Raw genomic sequence first — 19052 nt, 5'->3', positions numbered from 1 at the left:
CAACCTCAGGTGATCAGCCCTCCTTGGCCTCCCAAAGTACTGGGATTACAGGCGTTAGCCACCACGCCCAGCCTAATTCTTGTATTTTTTAGTAGAGACAGGGTTTCACTTGTTGGCCAGGCTGGTCTTGAACTCCTGACTTCAGGTTATCCACCTGCCTCGGCCTCCCAAAGTACTGGGATTACAGGCATGAGCCACCACGCCCAGCCAAGTAGCTTTCTTTTCTTTAATTTTTTTTTTTTTTTTTTTGGCTTAAGCTCAGTGGCAAGAAAGAGTAATTTTATTTTCTAACTAAGGTCTTGCTCATCCTCTGCACATTTGAATGCTCCCCATCTTGAATTTACTATTTCTTTTAATATTTGTCTTTCTTTAAAATTTTCCATTTGGGCCTGGCTAGGCTCTTTTTTCACCACTCGGAAGCTTACTGGTTATAAGCTTCCCCTTGAGCTTACTTGTTGTCTTAGGAGACAACCCTTGAAGTCTGCCACTCTCTTATAAACCAGGGTTTAGTGCTTTTTTCTGTCTCTTGACCTTCTGCTGTATCACTCTGGCTGCTTTGATGAGAATATTGTTGCTACTGTGATCCTGGGCTACAGGTCCTTTTCTGCATATAAGCCGGGAGACCTCTGAGCAGCATGGCTATGCGGCATGTATTTGCTGAGGAAGTGTTGACTGGAAAAGACCAGTGGGCAGTAGGGACAGAGATGGATTTCTGACTTTGATCTTGCTCTCTCCCGGCTCTCTGAGGTCGTAGGACATTGTCCTGCTCTCTGTGGAGAGAGAAAGCCTGTGGATGGCTGATGTTTACCAGTTTATTATAAAGGATATTACGAAGGATACGGATGAAAGCCAGATAAGGAGATGCATTGGTGGGAAGGGGCGCATCGCTTCTATGCCCCTCCTGGGCCTGTCACACTCCTGCATCTCCATGTGTTCAGGAGCCTAAGTTTCTCTTTTTCATTCTTTCTTAGAATTTCCATTTATCTTCTTATATTATCCATCTGTTGTTATATGTTGTTGATATTAATCATAATGTTTGGAATTCCTGGACTGTTAATTCTGACAGTTCTGCCATATCTCACTGGTTCTGAGGCTTATTCAGTTTCTTCAAAGTGTACTTTTGCCTTTCAGTATGACTTACAATTTTCTGTTGAAAGGTGGACATGATATACTGGGTAAAAGGAATTGGTAAATGCGTCCTTAGTAGAGTTGTGATGAGGTATGACAGGGAGGGGAACTGGAAGTGTTCTATTGTCCTGTAATTAGGTCTCAGTATTTTGGTGAGCCTATGCCCTGGACTATATAAACTTCACCAGTGCTTCTCAGTTTTGTTTTCTTTTCCCCACTTGGATGGGACAGGATGGCTAGACTAGGATAGAATTGGGTATTATCCTTCTCCCAGGTTAGTTAGTCTATGATAAAACTGCAGCAGGTTAGGCTCTGGTAAAGTATTTTCTCCTGAGGGCAGGCCTTGTAAAGAAGAACAGAATGCTCTGGGGTATTTCAAAATGGTTCCAGTAGTCCCCCCTTATTCACAAGGATACATTCCAAGATTCCCAGTGGATGCATGAAACCAGGTAGTACCAAACCTTATATACAGTCAGCCCTCTGTATCCATGGGTTTCTTATCCATGGATTAAAACCATCATAGATCAAAAATATTCAGAAAAAAAATTCTGCAGAATTCAAAAAAGCAAAGCTTGAATTTGCTGCCTGCCAAGCACTACATTGAATCTACACGAATGAAGTGATATGTAGGCATTGTATTAGATATTATAAGTAATCTAGAGATGATTTAAAGTATATAGGAGGATATGCACATTTTATATGCAAATACTATACCATTTTATATCAGGGACTACAGTATCTGTGGATTTTGGTATCCTCAGGGGTCTTGAAACCAGTCCCCCATGGATATGGAGGGATGACTATACTATGTTTCCTATATGTACATACCTATGATAAAGTTTAATTTATAAATTCAGCACAGTAAGAGATTAACAATAATAATAAAATAGAACAGTTATAACAATATACTGTAATAAAAGTTATATAATGTGTTCCCTCTCTCAAAATATCTTATTATACTGTACTCATCTTTGTTGTTGTTTTTTTTTGGCCGGGTACAGTGGCTCACACCTGTGATCTCAACACTTTGGAAAGCTGAGGCAGGCGGATCACTTGAGGCCAGGAGTTCGAGACCAGCCCGGCCAACATGGTGAAACCCCGTCTCTACTAAAAATACAAAATTAGCTGGCTGTGGTGGTGCATGCCTGTAATCCCAGCTACTCAGAGGCTGAGGCACAAAAATCGCTTGAACCCAGGAGACGGAGGTTGCAGTGAGCTGAGATTGCGCCACTGCACACCAGCCTGGGCAACAGAGTGAGACTTTTATCTAAAAAAAAAAAAAAATTTGAATAGAGGCAGGGTCTCACTCTGTCACCCAGGCTAGTCTCGAACTCCTGGACTCAAGCGGTCCTCCCACCTCAGCCTCCCAAAGTGCTGGAATTACAGGTGTGAACCACCTTACTCGACCAGTACTCATCTATTTTTGAACTGCAGTTGACCATGAGTAACTGAAACCATGGAAAGTGAAACCATGGGTAGGGGGAGATTACTGTACTTTTCCCTTTCCCTCTGCCAAAAGCACAAGAAATTTCCCCTGATATTCACCATAGAACCTAGTAAAGCCGGGAGAACCTGGAGGTGAAACTCACAACAGTGTGGGGGCTCCTGTGTGACTGGGTCTCCCTGGCGTTTTTAACTCTCAGACTTGTCCACACTTAGCCTCTAGCTTCATCAATTATAGTTCAGGTTTTCCTCCCCTGGCACTTGATTGTCATGCAGGTTTCAGCTCATGACTTTCTGCTCCTTTAGGTTGTGATGCTCTGTATCTGCCAATTTGGGGAACAGCAGTTTGCCCTGTGAACTCACTTCTCTGATAGATCTATGAAGAGTTGTTAAGATTTTTCAGTTCAGCTTTTTATTTGTTGTTAGGATAGAGTGACAACTGTTATTCTAAGCTCTTTATATGCCAAGCCAAAAACCAGAAGTCTCAATCCTTTTGGTTTATGAATCAGAGTAAGAAATGCATTTTACATTGCAACTTAAAACACCTTTTTTTTTTTTTTTTGAAACGGAGTCTTGCTCTGTATTCCAGGCTGGAGTGCAGAGTGGCACTATCTGAGCTCACTGCAACCTCCGTCTCCCGGGTTCAAGTGATTCTCCTGCATCAGCCTGCTGAGTAGCTGGGATTACAGGCTTGCGCCACCACACCTAGCTAATTTTTGTATATTTAGTAGAGACTGGGTTTTCTCCATGTTGGCCAGGCTGGTTTTGAACTCCTGACTTCAGGTGATCTGGCCGCCTCGGCCTCCCAAAGTTCTGGGATTACAGGCGTGAGCCACCGTGCCTGACCAAAACACATTTTTTATGTAAAAAAAATTAGAGAGCCATGTAATAGTATTCACCCTTACCTAATGTGACGTACTCTGTAGTTTCTTTTGCTGTGGTGGTGATATTTCAGTGTGGATTTGTCTCCCTGCTCCCTTTTTTTTTCTCTTTTTAAAGAGATGGAGTCTCACTGTGTTGCCCAGGCTGGACTCAAACTTCTGGGCTCAAATGATCCTCCATCCTCGGTCTTCTGAGTAGCTGGGACTACAGGCCCACACCACTGTGCCTGGCTTTCCCTTTTAAAATGCTGGTAACAGGGGTTTGTGGATATGGGTATAATTGCTTGGAATTTGTCACCTATTGTCTGTTATCTGCCTGCTCCTCTGCTGCTCTTAGAATGGAAATAATTATGTTTAAATTATGAAAAGATAATATGTATATTAGTTTCCAGTAGGTGTTATAACAAATTACCACAAACTAGGTGGCTTGAAAGAAAAGAAATTTTTTTTATCTCACAGTTTGGGAGGCCAAAAGCCCACAACCAAGGTATTGAAGAGGACCGTATCCTCCTGAGAAGGCTTTCCAGGAGAATCCTTTCCTTGCCTCTTCCAGCTTCTGGTTGCTGCCAGCATTTCTTGACTTGTGGTTACATCACTTCAATCTCTACATCTTTCTTCACATTGCCTTCTCCTCTCTGTGTGTATCTAATCTCCCTTTGCTGCTGTCTTATAAGGACACTTGTGATGGCATTGAGGGCCCATCTGGATAATCCCCTAATCTCAAAGACCTTAATTTAATCACCATATAAGGTAATATTCACAGCTTCTAAGAATTCGGTCATTGATACATCTTTGTGAGCTGTTACGGATTGAACTGAATTTTTATCATGAAGTCTTAACCCCAGGTACCTTAAAATGTGACCTTATTTGGAAACAGGGTCATTGCAGATGGTATTAGTTATTATGAGATCATACTGAAGTAAGGTGGGGCCCTACTCCACTATGACTGGTGTCCTATAAAAAGAGGAAATTGGACATAGACACACAAACATACAGGGAGAACACTGTGTGAAGACTGGATTTATGCTGCACAAGTCAAGGAATGCCAAAGACTGCCAGCAAGCCACCAGAAGCTAGAAGAGGCATGAAACACATTCTCACTGACATCCTTCAGAAGAAACCAACCCTGGTAACACCTCTGGCCTCCAGAACTGAGAAATAATAAAGTTCTGTTTAAGCCACCTAGTATGTTGTATTTTGGCAGGACAGGTCTATACTGGAGGCATTATCGGCCTACCATACTGAGCTTGAAATCTGCAATTGCTATATTGTAGTGAGTTGTTACCTAGAGGTGAGGACTGGAAGTTGCAACCTCTTAGCTCCTGCCTGACACCTATCAGTATGTTTAATGGCCTTTGTATTTATCCTTTCTCTCCTGTCTTCCCCTAGGCTGTTGTAATGTGATATGAAGGTTAATAGGATCCCATTAGCACTTCCTAGTTTGTCTACATTATGATATAATAGAGTGGCAAGTTCTATATAATTGGAACAATTTGTTATCATTTTAGACCATAATCAAAAATTGAACATGGGTTTTCCCAAATGTCTCTCATGAGAGACTTAGTGCACACAAATCCCTTGTAAAAATAAAATCAAGGTATTTGATTTGATTTTATTATTTATGTATTCTGCCTGGTATCTCTAACCTTGAGGAAGCCTGGGTTCAGGTTTCCAGAAATTAGTCCATGAATAATTTTCTCAATTCAGTCTCAGACCCTCATAAGCCTTTGTGGGTTCAGTTCAATAAAAAATATTTGAACGGCCAGGCGGTTCAGTTCAATAAAAAATATTTGACCGGCCAGGTGCGGTGGCTCACAGCTGTTATCCCTTGTACTTTGGGAGGCCGAGGCAGGCAGATCACAAGGTCAGGAGTTGGAGGCCAGCCTGGCAAATATGGTGAAACCCTGTCTCTACTAAAAATACAAAAGTTAGCCGAGCATGGTGGCACGTGCTTATAGTCCCAGCTGCTGAGGAGGCTGAGGCAGGAGAATCCCTTGAACCCGGGAGGCGGAGGTAGGTTGCAGTGAGCCGAGATCGCACCACTGCACTCCAGCCTGGACAACAGAGTGAGACTCCGTCTCAAAAAAAAAAAAAAAAAAAAAAAAAGTTGAACATCTACAATGTGCCAAACACCATGCTAGGTACTAGTGACAGAGAGATGTATAAGACATGAAAGTATTCACTGCCTTATAGGGGAGACAGACACATGAAGATGTAATCACATTCTAATATGATAAGTATAATAATATACATATTTGCAAGTACTGAGAATTCTGGTAAATATCAGAGAAGCCTTCCTGGAGGAAATGATGCTTTAACAGGTTTTGAAAGGTAAATAGAAGTTTCCCAGAGAAAGTAGAGAAGAACATTCCCTGTATAAGAGAATAGCAGATGCAAGAGAATGAAACAGCATGATATGTTCAGAAAAAATTCAAGTAGTTTAATACTGTGATGGAGAGCAGTAGGAGATGAGACAGGAACAAGACAATTTCCCCAGCTGCTGATGTTCTTCTGTGTTGGATCACTATGACTGTCTAGAAGTATGTGGATAAGTGTTACTGTTAGACAGTGTAGATTCCTTTTTTTTTTTTTTCTTTTTCAGAGACATGGAGACCTGCTCTGTTGCCCAGGCCAGAGTGCAGTGGCACAATCATAGCTTACTGCAGCCTCAAACACCTGGGCTCAAGGGATCCTCCTTTCTCTCTCTTTCTCAGCCTCCCAAGTAGCTGGGACTACAGGCATGTGCCACCATGCTTGGCTAATCTTTAAATTTTTTAAGCGACAGGATTTCAATATATATTGCCCAGACTTGTCTCAAATTCCTCAGGTGATCCTCCTGCCTCAGCCTTCCAAGTAGCTGGGATTACCAGCATGAGCCACAGTGCTTAGCTGCAGTTTCATTCTTTTCCCCTGCCTGCCCACCTTCTTTTAGTGTAGACCTCTAGTCTGTGGCCAGCATTCTAAAAAATATCACTTATGATTAAAAAGCAAACATCCAAAATGGAAGTTTTCCATTTGCCTAACTGTGTCAAAATAACTTATCAGAACTTTCCTGGTTAGACACAAAGATAATCAGATGAATATGTCAACAAATTATGCTAAGAATTCTTTGCTGCATTAAATTAAGATGGCAGGGCAGAATTAGAGCACTCGACCAGTTTATGGTTTATATAGAAGACCTGCCAAACTATTTGAGTCTTTATCGTTGCCTATTTCTTTACCAGGCTGCAACCTCTTCTGTGGTTTCTGAGTCCCTGGGCCCTTAAACTTTGATAGCTTGTTTAAAACAAAAGCTTAATACTGTATTTTGCAATTTTTTTAAAGTGAGAGAGGGAGAGAGAGAGAAAGAGAGAGTGTGTGTGCGTAATCTCCTTGTAAACTTGGACCAAGTTTAGAGACGAGTTTAGAGACAGTTTTAGAACCATGCTTTCTTTCTCTCCCCCTCCTCACCTTCCAGTTATATATTTTCTTTTGGCTTGACTATTACAGTACTAAATTGCATAAAGCCTTAAAGATCAGGGCAGAGTTTTCGTTATTGTGGTTTCGGTACTGACTTGTATGTGCTCTACTCTGAATGCATTGTAAGCATTCAAAATTTTAAAACTCCTGTATTATTAGGAAGTATTTACAGTATTGTTTTTCCACGGTGAAATTTTCAGCAGCTCAAGCCAAACCACAATGTAGTAGGTTCATACTTTTCACTCTGTAACTTTGTCCTTCCCACCCATTTGTGAGATCCAGGGATTGTAACACTTAATGTGTAGCAAATTAGAAGATAAAAGTATTTGATATATTTTTCAAGGATTTTGTACCTCATAACATCCTAATAAGAATTTAGGAAGAGAGATGAGATTGAAAAATAGAAATGTATAATGTCAACAAGAACTTAATAGGGCTGTATGATAATTATTTTGTTTTAAAAAGAACCTTTTCTTGCTTTGTTAAGAACTAAAGTTATCCCTTTGGGGACTTTCATGTTACCCCAGCTAAGTGGCTACATCTGGAAAGTAGAATACTAAAAGGTCTACCATTAGGCAAGAGCAGTGGAGAAAGCAATTAGCCAAGTAACTGACACAGGACCAGGCCTGGCTGAATTGCTGCTGGGATTTCTCTGCCTGCTAGGCACTGGTCCTTTAAAGTGTGTTGAGCATTTAATCCATCCAAGTAAGTAGCTGCCATCTAAGGAAAGATAATGGATGTGTCCTTATTAATTCTTAAGCATAGTTCCCGAGAGTGCCCTGGAGTTTGATAAAAAGCCAAACAGGCCGGACGCGGTGGCTCACACCTGTAATCCTAGCACTTTGGGAGGCTGAGGCAGGGGGATCACCTGAGATCAGGAGTTCAAGACCGGCCTGGCCAAGATGGAGAAACCCCATCTCTAATAAAAATACAAAATTAGCCAGGCATGGTGGTACATGCCTGTAATCCCAGCTACTCGGGAGGCTGAGGTAGGAGAATCGCTTGAACCCAGGAGGTAGAGGTTGCTGTGAGCCGAGATCCTGCCATTGCACTCCAGTCTGGGCAACAAGAGTGAAACTCTGTCTCAAAAAAAAAAAAAAAAAAAAAAAAAAAAGCCAAACATTAGGTATTGAGGAAGAGGGGCAGTGAGGAACAAGAAAGTATGTTATTCCAGGCCAGGGCGTCGTGGCTCATGCCTGTAATCCCAGCACTTAGGGAGGCAGAGGTGGGTGGATCACCTGAAGTCAGGAATTTGAGACCAGCCGGACCAACATGGTGAAACCCCGTCTCTACTAAAAATACAAAAATTCACTGGGTGTGGTGGCGCGCACCTGTAGTCCCAGCCACTTGGGAGGCTGAGGCAGAGAATTGCTTGAACCCGGGAGGCGGAGGTTGCGGTGAGCCAAGGTCATGCCACTGCACTCCAGCCTGGGCAACAGAGCGAGACTCCATCTCAAAAAAAAAAAAAAAAAAGAAAATATGTTACTCCAATCTAAAACTCCATTCTTTAGTGAGGAGTGATCTTTAACTGCCTCAGTTTCCAAAGCAGCATTATAAGGTGCCACTCTCTTACCATCTTGTTCTTCACAGAAGCCCAGTGTATAGCCATTGTTTCTAAGGAAACTTGGGGCAATAGGTGATGATGAGATAGAATTTATTTGGTATATTATGTGAAAAAGAAAACAGAATTCTGCACGAAGATGCAACTGATAAATATTCATAAAGATGTAGAATAAAATACTTTCTTGTATATTCCATTTCTAAGTTCCTTAGATAGAAAATGAAGCAGAATCTATACATATTGAAAATCATATATTGGTTAGGAATGGTTTCAGATGCAAATACATAACAGTAGCTTAAAACTTTGTGAACACAGGCCGGGCACAGTGGCTCACGCCTGTAATCCCAGCACTTAGGGAGGCAAAGGTGGGTGGATCACGAGGTCAGGAGTTGGAGACTAGCCTGACCAACATGGTGAAACCCCGTCTTTACTAAAAATACAAAAATTAGCTGGGCATGGTGGCACGTGCCTGTAATCTCAGCTACTCAGGAAGTTGAGGCAGGAGAATTGCTTGAACCAGGGAGGTGGAGGTTGCAGTGAGCCGAGATCATGCCATTGCACTCCAGCCTGGGCAACAGAGCAAGACTCAAACAAAACAAAACTGTGTCAACACTTATAACACAAGGTGTCTAGAATTAGGACTATTTCAGCAGCTAAGCAAGTTTATCAAGGACCTAGGTTCTTTCTCTCTGCTGTACCATTTTTAGCTTTTACCTTTTAATCCTCATGCCTGTTGCTTCACGATCAGAGGATGGGAAAGAAATAAGGGGCAGGTAGCATCAGGAACTCTCTTGTTCTGGCTTTCCCTTTTATAAGGAGACAAAAGCCTTACTCAGAAGTGCCATCCTCCACCCACCCCACGGTGGATTTCATTGTCTTATTGGCCTGAACTGTGTGACAGGTTTAATACCAGCTGCATAGGAAAAAGGAATATCTCGCTTTTCAGCCTTTATAGTGAGAGGCAAGCAAGAGAAAATGGTTGAAAAACGGGTGTTGGGTTAAGAAACCAATAATGTCTTCCTCAAACCTATTGCCCCCTCCCTTTCACTGCCTTACTCTCCCTTCTCCTAAGCAATCCAGTTATACAAGGCATTAATTGACAACAATCTTCTCAGGACTGATAGTTTATAGTTTATAACTAATATACTTTGGCTGTATCCCCACCTAAATCTCACCTTGAATTATAATAATCCCCATGTGTTGTGGGAGGGACCTAGTGGGAAGTAAATGAATCATGAGGAGCAGGTTTTTCCCATGCTGCTCTCGTGATAGTGAATAAATCTCACTAGATCTGATGGTTTTATAAAGGGGAGTTCCCCTGCACATACACTTCTTGCCTACCGCCATGTAAGATGTGACTCTGCTTCTCCTTTGCCTTCTGCCATGATTGTGAGACCTCCCCAGCCATGTGGAACTGCGAGTCCATTAAACCTCTTTCCTCTGTAAATTACCCAGTCTTGGGTATGTCGTTATTAGCAGCGTGAGAACAGGCTAATACAATAGCCTTATTGAAATAAGTCATAAGAGTACTATTAAAAAGAGAAGGGGGCCAGACACAGGGCCTCACGCCTGTAATCCCAGCACTTTGGGAAGCTGAGGCAGGTGGATCACTTGAGGTCAGGAGTTCGAGACCAGCCTGGCCAACATGGTGAAACCCCATCTCTACTAAAACTATAAAAATTATCCGGGTGTGGTGGCATACACCTGTAATCCCAGCTGCTCAGGAGGCCGAAACACGAGAATCACTTCAACCTGGGAGGCAGAAGTTGCAGTGAGCCAAGATCATGCCACTATACTCCAGTCTGGGTGATGAAGTAAGACTCTGTCCCCCCTCCCCCCCAAAAAAAAGAGCACGAGAGAAGAGCGAGCAAAGAATTATACTTTTGCTTGACTGTGGTGTTTAGGAATCTCATAGCAGACACTGAGATGACCAAGACTTTGGCTAAGTGTATCTATACCTATCATGAGGTTATATTTCTCAATCCCATCAAATAATAAGTAACATTTGAAAACAAACAAAACTAATCTTTTTTAACCCAAACTGATAAGAAATTCTGTTTGCCACCCTCTTTCCTACATTGCCCAGTCCCTGATGGAGTTGGCCTAAATGACCTTTGGAGCTCAGTTTCCTTTTTGCTGTGATTTATTGGGCACCTGCAACTTACTTGGCAAAAGACGTGACCCATGGGGCTCATGAATTTTCACATTTGTCAGGAGGAAGGAACAAGGAACCAAAATAGAAGCAAGTGTTGCAGTATGGCTGAGTACTTAAAACTTAGGATACTTAGAGTAATAGTTATACCATTGGTCTGTATATTGTAAAACAGAGGTGTACAATCTTTTGGCTTTCCTGGGCCACATTGGCAGAAGACTTGTCTTGGGCCACACGTAAAAATGTACTAATACTAACGATAGCTGATGAACTAAACAAAAACAAAATTGCCAAAAAATCTGATAATGTTTTAAGAAAGCTTACAGATTTGTGTTGGGCCTTGTTGAGAGCCATTCTGGGCTGCATGTGGTCTGCAGGCCAAAGGTTGGACAAATTTGATGTAGAATAATAATGCATTGATATTAAACCCAGATCATAACAATGAAGACTCAACAACTCAGTGTGTTGTTGTTGTTTTTTTTTTTTTTTTTTTTTTTTTGAGACGGAGTCTCGCTCTGTCGCCCAGGCTGGAGTGCAGTGGCCGGATCTCAGCTCACAGCAAGCTCCGCCTCCCGGGTTTACGCCATTCTCCTGCCTCAGCCTCCCGAGTAGCTGGGACTACAGGCGCCCGCCACCACGCCCGGCTAGTTTTTTGTATTTTTTAGTAGAGACGGGGTTTCACCGTGTTAGCCAGGATGGTCTCGATCTCCTGACCTCGTGATCCACCCGTCTCGGCCTCCCAAAGTGCTGGGATTACAGGCTTGAGCCACCGCGCCCGGCCAACAACTCAGTGTTGACTATGGGTTTAATATTCTTGTTCTGTTCCCCTCTAACTAGTTTGTTGATTGGATTGTAATATACTTTTCCTTTTGTCAGATACTGGAGTGTACAGTTTTTTAAAGGAGGAATCCAGTGCTTGACACTGTTTGGCACCTATGAGATGCTCATATTCTGCCTGTAAAATTCAAATAATTGGGACCTTAAAAGAAAATGCTCAGAAAGATGGGGTTACAATTACCACTAGTGGTTTGGGGAGTGAAGAAGGAACTTAAAAGGGAATGGCTTATAAATTCACATTTTTTTGCACGGGGTATTTTATTTTAGTTTAGTTTATATTTTGAAACAGAGTCTTGCTCTGTCGCCCAGGCTGGAATGTAGTTGTGCGATCTCAGCTCACTGCAACCTGCACCTCCTGGGTTCAAGTGGTTCTTGTGCCTCAGCCACCCAAGTAACTGGGATTATCAGGCATGCACCACCAGGTCCAGCTAATTTTTATATTTTTAGTAGAGACAGGGTTTTGCCATGTTGGCCATACTGGTCTCAAACTCCTAGCCTCAAGTGATCTGCCCACCTCAGCCTCCCAAAGTGCTGGATTACAGGTGTGAGCCACCACATCTGGCCACACAGGGCATTTTAATTGGTAATAAAATTCAGAGCTGGAATCAGATACCCTAAGAAAGTGAATTAACCCACAAAGACCATGGCACCAGTGTCCTTTCATACAACAGTGATACAACTCTAGCATACTGTAATTGTCTTAGGTACCTTTCTATAAGAAAGGGAATCAAAGGTATCCAAAAAAAGTAGGGAAGAGGATACACTAATTCTCACTGATTTGAAAAGTGAAATTTACTTTGCAAATGGAGTTGGAAAGCCATCAGATCTTTCTGAAAGTGTGCCATGTTAAGGTCTGAGAATACAAGAGTGATAAAGCTTCTCAACAGTTACTCTCATGTCACTATATAAAAATTGACCCAATCAATGAAGCAAGAATTTATTGAGTACCAAACTGGGCAAGCCCAGAGGTGGGGCAGGTGAGAAGGATAAAAAATAAGTGTGAGACATGTTTTTAACCCTCTAGTAGTTTACAGTCTACTTTGTTTGAGACAGCCTTGTTCTGTTGCCCAGGCTGGAGTGCGATGGTGCAACTTGGCTCACTGCAACATCTGCCTCCAGTTCAAGTGATCCTCCCACCCCAGCCTTCCTAGTTGAGACTACAGGCACACACCACCACACCTGGCTAATTTTTTTTTTTAATTTTATTTATTTATTTATTTTGGTAGAGCTGGGGTTTCACCTTGTTGCCCAGACTGGTCTCAAACTCTTGGGGTCAAGCAGTTCTCCCTCCTCAGCCTCCCAGAGCGCCGGGATTACAAGTGTGAGCCACTGCGCCTCCCATACTGTCTACTTTAAAAAGATACAAACAGGCCGGGCGCAGTGGCTCACGCCTGTAATCCCAGCACTTTGGGAGGCCGAGGCGGGTGGATCACCTGAGATCGGGAGTTCGAGACCAGCCTGACCAACATGGAGAAACCCCGTCTCTACTAAAAATACAAAATTAGCTGAGCCTGGTGGCGCATGCCTATAATCCCAGCTACTAGGGAGGCTGAGGCAGGAGAATTGCTTGAACCTGGGAGGCGGAGGTTGCGGTGAGCCGAGATCGTGCCATTGCACTCCAGCCTGGGCAACAAGAGTGAAACTCCGCCTCAAAAAAAAAAAAAAAAAAAAAAAAAACTGTGAGACCGTATAGCCTAAAATTCTATATATATAATTTATAAATAAATTTCCATTTGAATACTATACAAGTTCAAGAAAGATCAATCACTGAAGATTGGAATCATTAGAGAAACTTTCAAAAAGCTATTGGATTTCAGCTGTGTCTAGAAAAATGGTAAGATTCCAATAAACGATGGAGAGAGGAATGCATGTCAAGGAACATGGGAATGTGCGTGGTGGCACAAAATTGAAAACAAATAGACTTTGCAGATCAGTAAGAGACTGACCCCGGTAGAAAGTGTTAGTAGAAGAATAGGAGAAAATAAAATCATAAACAAGGACAAGAGGAGAGAAAGGTAATGTATTTTACATTCCTTTAAAATCTCCTTTGGGAATGATTTCAAACCCACCCCACCCCCAGAGTCAAATCCTTCCTAATGATTTAAATCTGGGTTGCTGCCATTTTGTCTTTTTCCTGTTGTTACAATTTTTGAAATTCTGTTTGTTTCTTACTCTGATCTTCTTGCATCCTTGCATTAGGGTATTCTTGGTCCTGTCTGGGCCCAGCCTCTGGTTCCATAGGAAAAAGTTGGTGTTTAAGATAGATACCAATTGTCCTTTTGGATATGGACAATGAGATTTGTCCCACCATTGCACACATGGGCGAAAGTTTTTTTATTTTTTTATTTTTTTTTGAGATGAAGTCTCGCTCTTGTCCCCCAGGCTGGAGTGCAGTGGCACGATCTCGGCTCACTGCAGCATCCGCTTCCCGGGTTCAAGCAATTCTCCTGCCGTAGCATCCCAAGTAGCTGGGATTACAGGTGTGTACCACCACACCCAGCTTATTTTTTTGTTTTTTAAGTAGAGACAGGGTTTCACCATGTTGGCCAGGCTAGTCTTGAATTCGTGACCTCAGGTGATCCACCCACCTCGGCCTCTCAAAGTGCTGGGATTACAGGCGTGAGGCACTGCGCCCGGCCCACATGGGCAAAAGTTTTGTCGGTTGGGGTTTCTTTGTAACACTTCAGTGCGACATGCTAGTTGGCATTTATTCAACAAATATTAAGCACCTACTGTGTACAGATACTGTTCTAGGTGCTTGGGATTTGTCCATAAACAAGCAAATGGAGAGATTCTTGTTCTTGAGGAGCTTACATTCTAGTAGCAGCATGGCAGCTAGACCAACTATCAAATAATATCTCTGCTTCCAAAATTTCTTTTCTTTATACAGTGGACTTATTTGTTAAACTGTCAGAATCTTTAAGATATTCCAACAGCCTTCCCAAAACAGAAAATTCCTCAATCCATAGACAAATGAATTTACCTTAGGTACAGTTTGGTGGGTTGTCCCCGCCCCTCTGTTCAGTTTGTCCTCCTTCATTCCCCTGACAACATTTTATCTTTGAGTATTTTGGGGGAAAGTTTTCTGTTCTTGTTTTTCCTCTATAAATTATCGTGCTCACACGTGCAGCATATGAGCTACTGTTGCTGTGGTTGTATTTATTTGTTGAACAATCCTGTACTTTGAAATGATTCATTTAAGAGCCATGAAACATTCAAAGTAGGATGTGTGACTCACTTAGCAAACGGCAGCATCTTTCTTTTTCCTATTTATTTATTGCCCATCATTGGCTAAACATCTTGAAGTAGAGAGCAGGAGCCTAGGACTGACCAAGGTAGAAATGAAAGTTATGTTTAGTTTGAAGTATGTGTGTATTTAATCTCTTCCTTCTTCTCCCTTTCCCTGCTTTTCCAAACTTAAATGATGTCTGACATTGGGAACAGAAGCACTGCAGTGAGGGTGAGAAGCCTTGTTAGGACTTTTACAGATCTTCCAGTTTCTTCTTTCAGAATATGTGATCAATTGAAGTGACTAATTAAACAGTGTTCAAAAAAAAAGATCAGTTATTTCTCCCTTCACCTGCTTGGCACCAGTATCACTATATTCTAGAACTTACTCTTCATAATTTTTCTCAAGTTTTCTATGACTTTTTTTTGTTTTTTTGTTTTTTTGTTTTTTTTTAAAGAGACAGAGTCTCACTCTGTTGACCAGGCTAGAGTGCAGTGGTGCTGTCTTCTATGACTTTTTCATACTATTTTCTTTCATCAAAATATGCCCAAGTATATGGGCGCAGATAAACCCAGTTCTTTGGAAGGCCAGGTGGAATGATTGCTTGAGGTCAAAGTTTGCAATCAGCCTGGGCAACATAGCAACACCCTATCTCTAAAGTAAGCAAAACAATAGCCCATGGTGGTGCCAACCTGTAGTCCCAGCTACTTGGTAGGCTGAGGTGGGAAGATTGCTTGAGCCCAAGAGTTTGAAGTCACAGTGATCTATGATCACATCACTGCACTCCAGCCTGAGCTACAGAGCTACAGAGTGAGACCCTATCTTTAAAAAAAAAAAAAAAAAGGGCCGGGCGCGGTGGCTCAAGCCTGTAATCCCAGCACTTTGGGAGGCCGAGACGGGCGGATCACAAGGTCAGGAGATCGAGACCATCCTGGCTAACACGGTGAAACCCCATCTCTACTAAAAAAATACAAAAAAACTAGCCGGGCGAGGTGGCGGGCGCCTGTAGTCCCAGCTACTCGGGAGGCTGAGGCAGGAGAATGGCGTGAACCCGGGAGGCGGAGCTTGCAGTGAGCCGAGATCCGGCCACTGCACTCCAGCCTGGGCGACAGAGCCAGACTCCGTCTCAAAAAAAAAAAAAAAAAAAAAGGTCGGGCGCAGTGGCTCACACCTGTAATCCCAGCACTTTGGGAGGCCGAGGCGGGCAAATGACAAGGTCAGGAGATCAAGACCATCCTGGCTAACTCGGTGAAACCCCATCTCTACTAAAAATATAAACAATTAGCCGGGCGTGGTGGCGGGCACCTGTAGTCCCAGCTACTTGGGAGGCTGAGGCAGGAGAATGGCATGAACCCGGGAAGTGGAGCTTGCAGTGAGCCGAGATCAGGCCACTGCACTCCAGCCTGGGCGACAGAGCCAGACTCCGTCTCAAAAAAAAAAAAAAAAAAAAGCCCCAGTATAGATACTGAACTAAAAGAAGCACTGCCAAACCCAGAAACTTTGGAGAAAAGGGGTAGTTAAGTTTCAGCATAAATTACTTTTCAGACTATCACAAATGTAAACTCGGTTCCTTGTATTATTTCTTGATAGTTTAGGCACTCTGGGCTCATTTCCTAATAACTAAAGAGTTCTGATTGTCTCTTTCACCCAGTCTACTCTTCTAAAACAAGGAAAGGGACATGAATTCATCATAGGTCAGGATATTAAGAGCGTTTTTAAATGTGAGGCAAATCCTCATGAAAACGGGTGCTGTGGTGGCCAAAAGCAACATTTCAGGAATGTATCTGGCTGGGATTTGAGTGCATGTTTCAGAGAAATTTCACTGGTCACAATGCTTTACCAAGGATTTAGCTTGAAACTGTTACATTCCTAATCCCTTTATGCTTTGCCTGGCTCAGAGTCAAAAGGCAAAAATTTAATTTTACTTTGGCCTTATGTCTCATTTGCCCTGAGCCTTCTTTTCAGGTCTGTTCAGTGCTGCTTTTTCAAAATGCGTCTAGAGAATAGGTTAAATGAGATTAGGAAAAGAACTGCAGTATGTCTAGGCATTTACTTGTTTAGAATTATCCTGGCAAAAAAAAAAAGTTACTTTTTTACTATAATACCCGTCTCTCTTGAAATTTAAAAAAGTAAAGAGGAGGCTGGGTGTGGTGGCTCATGCCTGTAATCCCAGCACTTTGGGAGACCGAGGCAGGTGGATCACGAGGTCAGGAGTTCAAGACCAGTCTGGCCAACATGGTGAAACCCCATCTCTACTAAAAATACAAAAAATTAGCTGGGCATGGTGGCAGGTGCCTGTAATTCCAGCTACTCGGGAGGCTGAGGCAGAAGAATCACTTGAACCTGGGAGGCGGAGGTTGCCGTGAGCCAAGATCACACCATTGCACTCCAGCCTGGGCAGCAAGGGTGAAACTCCATCTCAATAAATAGATATATAAATAAAATTTTTAAAAAGTAAAGAGGAGGGAACTAGTTGAATATGTGCTGTGTGTCCAAGGTACTGTACTGTTTTATATAATTATTTCATTTAAAAGCTTAAGAAAACGGGTACATGGGAGGCTTCTGTGATGTCTGAAATGTTTCATGTGTTGAACTGGGTAGTGATTACACAGGTATATGCAAATATAAAAATTAAACATTCATTGAGATGTCCACTAAGGATTTTTACATTTTCTTTTTTTTTCTTTTTTTTTTTTTGAGACGGAGTCTCACTCTGTCGCCCAGTCTGGAGCACAGTGGCATGATCTTGGCTCACTGCAACCTCTGCCTCCCAGGTTTGAGCGATTCTCATGCCTCAGCCTCCCAAGTAGCTGGGACTACAGGCACGTGCCTCCACACCGAGCTAATTTTTGTATTTCTCGTAGAGACAGGGTTTCACTGTGTTGGCCAGGCTCGTCTCGATCTCCTGACCTCGAGTGATCTGCCCACCTCTGCCTTCCTAAGTGCTGGGATTAAGGGTGTAAGCCCCTGCACCCAGCCCATTTTCTGTATTTTATACCTCAGTGTTAAAAGGGCCAGGCATGGTGGCTCATGCCTATAATCCCAGCACTTTGGGAGGCTGAGGCAGGAGGACTGCTTTTGAGCCCAGGAATTCAAGATCAGCCTGGGCAACGTAATGGGACTCCCATCTCTAAAAAAAGAGAAAAGAAAGAAAAAGAAAAAAGTAAAAAAATCTTAAGACTTTATTCATTGAGATTTATTCCTTATTTACAGTTTCCACCATCTGTGTTCTTCAGGCCATTCCTTTTTTTTTTTTTTTTAAATAGAGACAAGGTCTGACGATGTTGCCCAGGCTGGTCTTGAACTCTTGGGCTCAAGCCATCCTCCCGCCTCAGCCTCCCAGAGTGTTGGGATAACAGGTGTGAGCCACTGCACCCAGCCCATCCTAACTCTTTACTTAGCTCTATTCATTTAATAAGTTTGTGAGGAGGAAGGATTCTAGATTCTCCTATTACAGAAGGATAGGTGAGAGTAAAACTTACTAAAAATGGAAAGAGTTTTTACCAAAGATGTCCCATGGAAAGTTAACTGTTAATAGGAAACTACTTTCCCTGTCCATTCTGGAGGTAGTATCAGTTTTCAGATTGACTTCCTCATAGTCCTGACATTCTATTTTATGCTTCTTAGTATTTCTTAAATGAAAAGAATCTTCTTTCTCGCTTTTTTTCTTCATAAGGGAGTAAAAATCAAAAGTACCTAAAATTGTTTTGATTAGCTTCTTTTATATTATCTCTTTGTTACTAACAAGGCAGTGCATGAGAATTCCGTTCAGTCTGTTCTCCCAAATACAGTGCCTTCTGTCTCCATCTTCCTAATTTCCCTGTCCTAAGTATTTGCAGATCTGGAGTCTATCAGCCATTTTATAAAACGAGGCTGGAAGTTTTTTGCCTGTGCTTTTTTTCTTCCAAGTTTCAGGTCTAAAAACATGTGTTGGCAGTTTGGAAAAGGAAACTAAAAAGCAGCTTTTTTTCTTATTTCTTTTTGTCTTCCCCTGTTACTCTGTAGCAGGTTTCTCAACAAACACAACTAATATTTTGAGTTATGCAATTCTTTGTTTTGGGAGGCTGTCCTGTGCACCATACAATATTTATGAGCATCTCAGGCCTCTACCTTCTAGAGGCCAGTAGCATCCTCCCAGTTGTGACAAACAAAAATATCTCCAAACATTGTCAGATGTCCCATGGGGGACAGAGTTGCCTCTGGTTGAGAACCACTGCCACATACTATAAACTGCATTTAAAGAAAATGGATTTAGGAGGAAGATTTAAGATTGGTACTTGATTAAAATTCCCGTGGGATCTTGGAGCATATTATCTAGATTAGAGCTGTCCAAAAGAAATATAATGCAAACCGCAAATGTGA

At 42.3% G+C, this 19052-nt stretch overlaps 1 protein-coding gene across 9 annotated transcripts in view; it reads left to right on the top strand.

Annotated features, from left to right (window-relative positions):
- LOC103238406 (cyclic AMP-dependent transcription factor ATF-7) overlaps window positions 1-19052 on the top strand; it is a 119255-nt gene that overhangs the window by 52731 nt on the left and 47472 nt on the right. The gene's annotated exons all lie outside the window — the stretch shown is intronic.

This window comes from Chlorocebus sabaeus, chromosome 11 (assembly GCF_047675955.1).
Source record: "Chlorocebus sabaeus isolate Y175 chromosome 11, mChlSab1.0.hap1, whole genome shotgun sequence".
Classification (NCBI taxonomy): domain Eukaryota; kingdom Metazoa; phylum Chordata; class Mammalia; order Primates; family Cercopithecidae; genus Chlorocebus; species Chlorocebus sabaeus.
Note: the sequence above shows the minus strand (reverse complement) of the source record. Positions and strands in the feature narration are given on the sequence as shown.